Raw genomic sequence first — 8,782 nt, 5'->3', positions numbered from 1 at the left:
TCCCTCCCCCCTCCCTCCCTCTCTCTCTTCCCCTCCTTCTCCTTCCCCTCTCTTCCTCTCTTTCACAGGGTCTTATTATTTAGCCCAGGCTGGTGTAAACCTCACAGTCCTGCCTCAGACTCTGGAGTACTTCATGCTGAGTCTTGCATGAAGGACTGGTGTGATCTAACACAACTAACCAATCAGAATCATTGCATTTACCTGATCAGGCAAGTATGCCTTAAGGATTAGCATAGGTTCAAAGTGGCTGACACTCCGGCAAATGCCTAATAAGGAGTAACTGTTAGTCTAGTATTTCAATCTATTAGTTTGTAGCCATATTTATGTTCTTGTAGCTTATCCAGTCTCCAAAACCCTTTGACTCACATCATCTACTTGGCTTTTCCTTTTGTTCTGTGTGGTTCTGCACATGGGCACCAGCTCTAGTGCATGAATGAAGACAAGATACTCAAACACTGAGCAGACTGCAGTTTGTTTGGGGGGTGTCCCACATCGAAATCAGACACCCACCTCCTATACCAAGTTATACAACCTTCTGTCTGTCACTGTCCCAAGATGATACATGACTTAGCAAAATTCTAAAGTTTAATGAACTGGAGCACATTGGGAGAAGTTCCCCATTTGCAGCATCCAGGGATTGATCCAGAGTCTCCATCACTTGTATCTTGCAGCAATGCTCTTGTGTGACTCAACCACGCAGAAGGCAAGAATGTGGGGCTTGGGGGAGGGTGGTACAAGGGGAGGGGAGCAGAGTGGGATAAGTGGGAAAAGCTGATTTCAATTGCTAAAACTGACTGCCTCCAACATTTGGGGCATGTTTATAAAGTTCATGCGACTTGTTGCACAAGGGTTAACTGAACCCTACATTCGGTAGGTACTTACAGTCAAGTACAGTGTTCCTCTATAAGCCCCTCCCCATCACTGTCACCTAGGTCTATTGATAAGTATTAGATCTTAATGACATCTTCTGGATGTTGACTATTATGCACGTCATGTTATAATTTTAGTCCAGCCACTCTAGAGAGAGAGAGAGAGAGAGAGAGAGAGAGAGAGAGAGAGAGAGAGAAGAGAGAGGTGTCAAGGACACATTGGACGTGAAGCTGGTATTCTGCTAGTCACTAAAGAACTTACTTTGTCTTCAAAGAAGGAATTTTGAGCAGCAGGCCTGTAGTTGAGGCTAGTGCAATAAGCAGACATTAGTCACTAAAGATGGCAGAGGACCCAGATGAGCAAGGAGAGTGGGGCATGGCAAGGCATGCCTCTAATGCAGCACCCAGGAACCTGAAGCAGAGAGACTGGGAGCTGAGTTCAATGTTAGGGGCCAGGCTGGGCTACAAAACCAGATCCGTTTCAGACAAACAAAACAACAGATACGAAATAAGCATGTGCCTAGGGTGCAGAGCTTTGTAGAATTTGGGGAGATTTTCTTAGTGCTGGTTTGGTACTTGTGCAGGCACGATATGAGATTTTGAAGAATCTTGGATGTGAAGAGAACAGGTAAGCTCTTTCATCCTTACGGCCCTATAGAGACTGACAGCCAAGGCGAAGAGGACTTCAGCAGAGGTAACAGAAGAGGTTTGTGAGTCTGGAAAGTTCCCAGATGAACTTGATGTTCTGGTCAAGAGCAAGGTTCTAAGAAACTTGGGTATTATGACTGGAACTGCTTGAGACCCTTTCTGTGTGTCAATGATCAAGAGAACGTTTTTGTGAGAGGTAAGAGCAGCAGGTAAAAGTGTAGTCTAGAGGAGTTGGTAGATAAAGTTTAAAGGAATAAACATAACAGGACTTTGTCCTTGATTAAATCTTGGGGCAGGGAGAGTTTAGGGTGGCTCCAAGTTCCTGCTTGACTACAACGGAAAGGGGTGGTACTGCCACTGTTCAGCAAGAGAGTCTACAAGCCACCCTGCTGTAATTTCAAAACTTTACTTGGCAAGTTCTGTTCAATGAGTCATCTATACAAGAGCTCTTAATAGTCTGAAAAATGACCAAGGAAGAGATAACATGACACAAAAATCAAACTACCAGTTTCTGCACTCACAAATTCTGTTCTCACGTTTAGATTTTTTTGGCAAAAGCCTATTTACTGCTTTGAGAATCCTAACCTACACTAATTCAGCATACGAATTCCCATCTTACATTGACAGTAAGAGTTCTCCCCATCCTTTTAACTTTAGCAACGCCTACTTCCTATACGTCAAATTGTTAATTAAAAAGAATGCAGCATGCCATGGTGGTGCACATCTGTAATCTCAGGTCTAGACAGACTGAGGCACAGGATGGGTAGTTTGTGGTCAGCCTGGGCTACACAAGGGAGGATGTGGGGGGGGGGGAGGCAGGAATAATGTAACCCTAAAAGTCATTGTCTTTTTCTTTTTAAAAATTTGTGTATAAATTATTCTCTAATGCTCAGGGAGATCTCATTAAGTCTCTGTTATTTGAAATAAAAGATAATATCAAACCATTTTCCCATTTTTTATTCAAGTGTGCATCTGTGTGTGTTGGTGTGTATAAGTGCATGTGTAACAAAGCACATATGTGAAGGTTGGACCTCCCTCCTGGCTTGGTCCTGCCTTCCACCCTCTTTGAGACAAAGTTTCTGTCTTTGTTGTTCACTGCTACCTATGCCAGGCCAGTTGACCTGGGAGCGTCTGGGAGTTCTCCTGTCTCCCCCTCCCATCTTGCCTTAGGAAAAGTCTTCAAACAAAATGTTGCCTTTCTGTGGCAAAGTATCTGTCAGGCTGAGCTAAAATAGAGTCAGTTTATCTTTCCCGCTCCTGAGAGCTAGTACCTTAGAACTTTCTTCAGGGAAAGGGTTGTAAGAGCTGTGATAGTTTCTTTAAAGGCTATTTTACTTACAAAAGAAAAATGCTTGCTTAACCTAAGTTCTTACACATAATGTAAGTATTTACTAAACAAGATAATTTTGGAAACAATTTTCATAAGTTGGCTATTTTCATTAAATTTGTATCACTTCTATGACTTAGAAATAAGCCAGTGTAGCATCTACACACATCACAACTTGGTGGTATTGGCTTTACATGTTCACAGATTTTTATGTTTCTGGTAATAAATTTAAGTTCAGAATGATGGTGTACCTTGTTCTAACAGGACTCACATTTAAATTATGTCATTTACTTAATGTGAAGGGTCCAAAGTACACATAATAACTTCCTCTCTTCTAGAACTGTTTGGGTTAAAAACATCGTGTTTCTAAGTCTTTGAATGAGGAGGAGGAGGAACAGCAGTAGAGCCCACAGCGGTTAGGACAAACCAGTAATTAGGAGGCACTCAAGGCTGCTAAAGAGTTTTCTTTTAGAACAACTAAGAAATCTTTCTACAGTTGTTGGAATCAAGCATTTACTCCCATATCAATTTTCTTTTTCTTTTTAAAAATTTTATCTATTTACATTTCGAATGTTTTCCCCTTTCCCCGTTTCCCCTTTGCAAACTCCCTATCCCATCCCCCCTTACCCCGCTTCTATGAGGGTGCTCCCCACCCACCCACCATTCCTGCCTCAGGGTGCTCCCCCACCCACCTACCATTCCTGCCTCAGGGTGCTCCCCACCCACCTACCATTCCTGCCTCAGGGTGCTCCCCCACCCACCTACCATTCCTGCCTCATCGCCCTAGCATTCCTCTACACTGGGGCATCAAACCTTCACAGGACCTGTGGCCTCCCCTCCCATTGATGCCAGATAAGGCCCCTTCAACTTCTTCAGTCCTTCCCCTAACTCCTCCATTGGGGTCCCTATGTTCAGTCCGATGGTTGACTTTGAGCATCCGGATCTGTATTGGTCAGGATCTGGCAGAGCCTCTCAGGAGACAGCTGTATCAGGCTCCTGTCATCAAGCACCTCCTGGCATCAGCAATAGTGTCTGGGTTTGGTGACTGTATATGGGATGGATCCCCAGGTAGGGCAGTCTCTGGATGGCCTTTCCTTCAGTCTCTGCTTCACACTTTGTCTCCGTATTTCCTTTAGACAGGAGCAATTCTGGGTTAAAATTTTGGAGATGGGTGGGTGGCCCCATTCCTCAATTGGGGGGCCATGCCTAACCTCTTGATATGGTCTCCACAGATTCTCCCTCCCCTTTGTGGGGTATTTCAGCTAATGTCATCCCTGTGGGGTCCTGGGAGGCTCTTGCTTTCCTGGCATCTGGGACTTTCTGGTTGCTTCCCTCAGTTCCCCACCCCCCCATTGCTCCACACCTCCGTTTAATTTCCTGACCCTCTGTACATCTCCTCCATTTCCTCCCATACCTGATTCTGCCCCTCTTTTTTCTCTCCCACTCCTCTCTTCCTCCAATTCTTTTCCACCCTCTACTTCCCTTGATTATATTGTTTCCCCTTCTAAGTAGGATGGAAGCATCCACTCTTTGGTCTTCCTTCCTCTTGAGCTTCATGTGGCCCGTGAGTTGTATCGTATGTATTCCACAGTCCTTGTCTAATATCCACTTATCAGTGAGTACACACCATGTGTGTTCTTTTGTGACTGAGTTACCTCTCTCAGGATGATATTTTCTAGATCCATCCATTTGCCTGAGAATTTCATAAAGTCGTTGTTTTAAATAGCTGAGTACAAGCAATATACAGCAAGCCAGTAGCCAACATCAAACTAAATGGAGAGAAACTTGAAGTAATCTCACTAAAATTAGGAACTAGACATGGCTCCCCACTCTCTCCCAATATATTCAATATAGTACTTGAAATTCTAGCTAGAGCAATTAGTCAACAAAAGGAGGTCAAAAGGATACAAATTGGAAAGGAAGAAGTCAAAATATCACTATTTGCAAATGATATGATAGTATACTTAAGTGACCCCAAAAATTCCACCAGAGAACTCCTACAGCTGTAAACAATTTCAGCAAAGTGGCTGGATATAAAATTAACTCAAACAAATCAGTAGCCTTCCTATATTCAAAGGATAAATGGGCTGAGAAAGAAATTATGGAAACAATACCCTTCACAATAGTCACAAATAACATAAACTACCTTGGTGTGATTCTAAGTGAAAGATCTATATGACAAGAACTTCAAGTCTCTGAAGAAAGAAATCAAAGAAGATCTCAGAAGATGGAAAGATCTCCCATGCTCATTGATTGGCAGGATTAATATAGTATAAATGGCCATCTTGCCAAAAGCAATCTACAGATTCAATGCAATCCCCATCAAAATTACAACTCAATTCTTTATAGAGTTAGAAAGAGCAATTCTCAAATTCATTTGGAATAACAAAAAACCCAGGATAGGGAAAACTATTCTTAACAATAAGAGAACTTCTGGGGGGAATCACCATCCCTGACCTCAAGCTGTACTACAGAGCAATAGTGATAAAAACTGCATGGTATCGGTACAATGATAGGCAGGTAGATCAATGGAATAGAATTGAGGTCCCATATCAGTTTTCATAACTAGCTTCAAGTGGACAGCCCCTTGAGCTTACATCACAGTAAACTCAACATTACATAAAAAAAGTGTTACAATAAACAACAGAGAAATGTGTAGCATAGAGAAGGAGGGGGACCAGAGTTCAGAAACAGAATATGACTAACAATATGCTTAAAAGAAAACCCTTTCTGAGCCACATGGCCAAAAAGGGCAGAGCCCCATATTCAGCTTGGAAGCAAAGCAGACGCAGTTAGATCAGCACAGTGCTGTGTACCCTCCAAGCCTTGCCGCCTTCAGTCAAGGAAAGCAGCAAGCCGTTGGTGTATCCTGCAGTTTGAGAAAAATTGCAAGACTACATAGACAAGGAAATAAACATGGAAGCTCTCACGGAGCGGTGAATAAAGCTAAGGATTTAGGATAAAAAGTAAAAAGCCGTGACTTACACTTTAGCTCAGCCTTAGTCATCTGGGCGATCAAGAAAACCACCTCGTCTTTCTCATTCTCAGTAATAATGTAGGAAACAGAAAGATAATAATTGCAATGGTGCACTAGGCTGTAGCTCAGTTGTAGAGCTTTTACCTGGAATGTAGAATGCCCTGAGTTTAGCTACAAACACCAAAGCAAACCAGAGGGGAAAGGGATTGGATGGGAGAGGTGGGGCCTGCCGATTTAGATGAGATAATATAGACCCGAACCTGTTGCAAAGTGTAACACCCAAAGGTAAGGCAGTGTCATGTTTTAAATAGAGCTGCACAGAACCTGAGTTCAGGTCCCAGCACCTATGTCAACTATTTCACGACCACCTGTAACTCCAGCTCCAAGGTTTCTAGCACCATCTTCTGTCCTCCACGGGCAACTGCACTCAGTTACACACACTCTCACATAGACACACATGCATATGCAGAATCTAAAAAAATAATAATAATAAAAATGAGAGTCTGGAGAGTTGGCTCAGAAGACAAAAACACTTGTTGCTCTTGCAGAGGACCCAGGCTCAATAATGCATAACTTTAGTTCCAGGGAATCTGACACCGTCTTCTGACCTCCAGAGGAACCAGACATAGATGTGATACACAAATACACATTCAGGCAAACCATTAACACACATAAAATAAAATAAAATAAAATAAAATAAAGAAATAAAAATAAAATCTTAAAAAAATTTAAAACAATAAAAGCTTTAAAAAATGTAGTAAAATCTTTTAAAGAAGTATAGTTAAAATAAACTAATACATAAGCAGTCCCAATTAGTTCCCAACCAACTGTCAACAGCTCAACAAACATCTCTATGCTCACATTCTAGGAACTAAGGGTGTAGAAAGATTAATGTAGGATAATTCCTGCCATCCAGCTTACAGTAAGACTCCTGAGGATGTTGACAAAGAACATTTATAAAAATAAGTAGAGAAGTAAATAAATAGACCCCCCAAGGAGGTAAGAAGGCTGCGGATGTGACATAGATGGTAGGATGCTTTCCCAGCATGCACAGAGCCTTGGCTGGATCCCCAGAGCAGCATAAACCAGGCACGGTAAGGCATGTCAGTATCTGAACACTTAGGAGGTGGGGGCCGGAAGATTAGAAATCCAAGGTCATCTTTGGCTTCACAGAGCAATTGAGGCCAGCCTGGGCTACATAGACACTGTCTCAAAGGGGCAGGAATACGGCAAAGGTAGCATTAGTCCAGAGCTCAAATTCAAGACTCAACTGTGGATCCCAGAATTCCAGGAAGGCTTCAGGAGGAGCACTGAGCTTCAGGGAACGTGGTGGCTTGAAATGACCCCCCACAGGCCCAGGTGTTCCAACACTTTGTCCCCCGTTGGTGGCATTGTTTGGAAAGGATATGGAACCTTTAGGAGGTATAGACGTGTGGAGGAAGTACACCTGCTACAGTGGGCTTGGAGAGTTACACCAATTCTACTTGAAGATGCGATCCCCAGGCTTCCTGCTTTGGCCTCCAATTGCCTTTGTGGAGTCCCCTGCCTAAACAGAGCCTCCTCCTAGTTGCCTCGGGTCTTAGATGGCCAGCACTTACATAAGGGGGGGGGGGCAGGCATTTCCAGCTGGAGGCATGCTGTAAACCCAAAGGCCTCAGAGTGCCAAGGCTTTTGTTTTGTTTTGATAGGGGGCTGCAGAAACATTTGGGAGGAGTTAAGGTTGCAAGGTAAGTAGTTTGTGAGGCAAAATGGCACTTTGCCAGTGTCCCCAGAGAAGCTTTGCAGGCTGTCCACGGTTAAGCCCCATTTGATAGGCGGGTGCATGAGCCATCCCAATAATTGCATACCATCGCCTCTGGGGGTAAGGTTGTGTAGGCACGGAGGCCAAGCAAACTTGAGACAGGGAATGCCAAGTTAAGGAGTTCAGATCTTATCTTGTCAACATTAGGGAGCCAGTTATAGGTCTTTACCCAGATGTCTAAGTTACTGAAAGTGCTTATAATGAGATTCATCAAGTGGTGGGATGTGGACTGGATGGCAGAGAGAGAGGCCATAGGGTGGGGAGTAATTAGGAGGCTGTGAGGCAGTTCAGGGATGCAAAAGAGATTGTGTGTGTGTGTGTGTGTGTGTGTGTGTGTGTGTGTGCGTGCACATGTACATGTTCACATGTACATGTATGTGTATTTGTATGTGCTATGTGCATATGCATGTGCATGTGTCTGTTTGTGTGTGTGCATGTATGTTTGTGCATGCACATGTGTCTGTGTGTGTGCCTGTGCATGTGTGTGTGTATGCATGCGTGTGTGCATGTGTATGTTCACATGTGTGTATGTATAAATGTGTGTGCATGTATGTGTGCATATGTGTACATGCACAAGTGTGTATGTGCACATGCACAAGTGTGTATGTGCATGAATCATATGACAAAAGGCTTGTTTTTTTCTTTTCAAAAGTTCATGGCTGGCTCAAAGTGTAGTGTTGAGTACATACTCTACATGTGTCTAACAGTGTTAGGAGCTATGGGAACACGGTCAGGTACACAATGGTGTGAGAAAGGCCTGTGTATTTCACAGGGAGAAAGGGACAGGCTAGCTACACTTTTACTATTGTATAACTTGTCACCTTGTGAATACAGAGATACAACAGTATGACCAAAAGTGACTTATGGAAGAGGAATTGACTTCCACCTCCAGAGTGATAAGACTCCATCATGGTGGGAAAATGTAGTAGCAAGCAACAGGCATGGCAGCTTGAGCAAGAAGCCTCAGAGATCCTACCCTCAACTGTGGGCACAAATGGGCAAGGAAGGCAAGATCCTCAATGCAGGCACAGATGGAGGGAGCCAACTGGGAGTAAGGCAAGGTTCTGAGTCTCCAGAGCCAGGGACGAGCTTCCAGCAAGGCCACTTCTATGTCTCCACAAATAGTAACCCTAACTAGGGACCAAGTACAGGAGTCTATG

The sequence above is a fragment of the Mus pahari genome, chromosome 21 (assembly GCF_900095145.1).
Source record: "Mus pahari chromosome 21, PAHARI_EIJ_v1.1, whole genome shotgun sequence".
In the NCBI taxonomy this organism is placed as follows: domain Eukaryota; kingdom Metazoa; phylum Chordata; class Mammalia; order Rodentia; family Muridae; genus Mus; species Mus pahari.
This window is presented reverse-complemented; position numbering follows the sequence as displayed.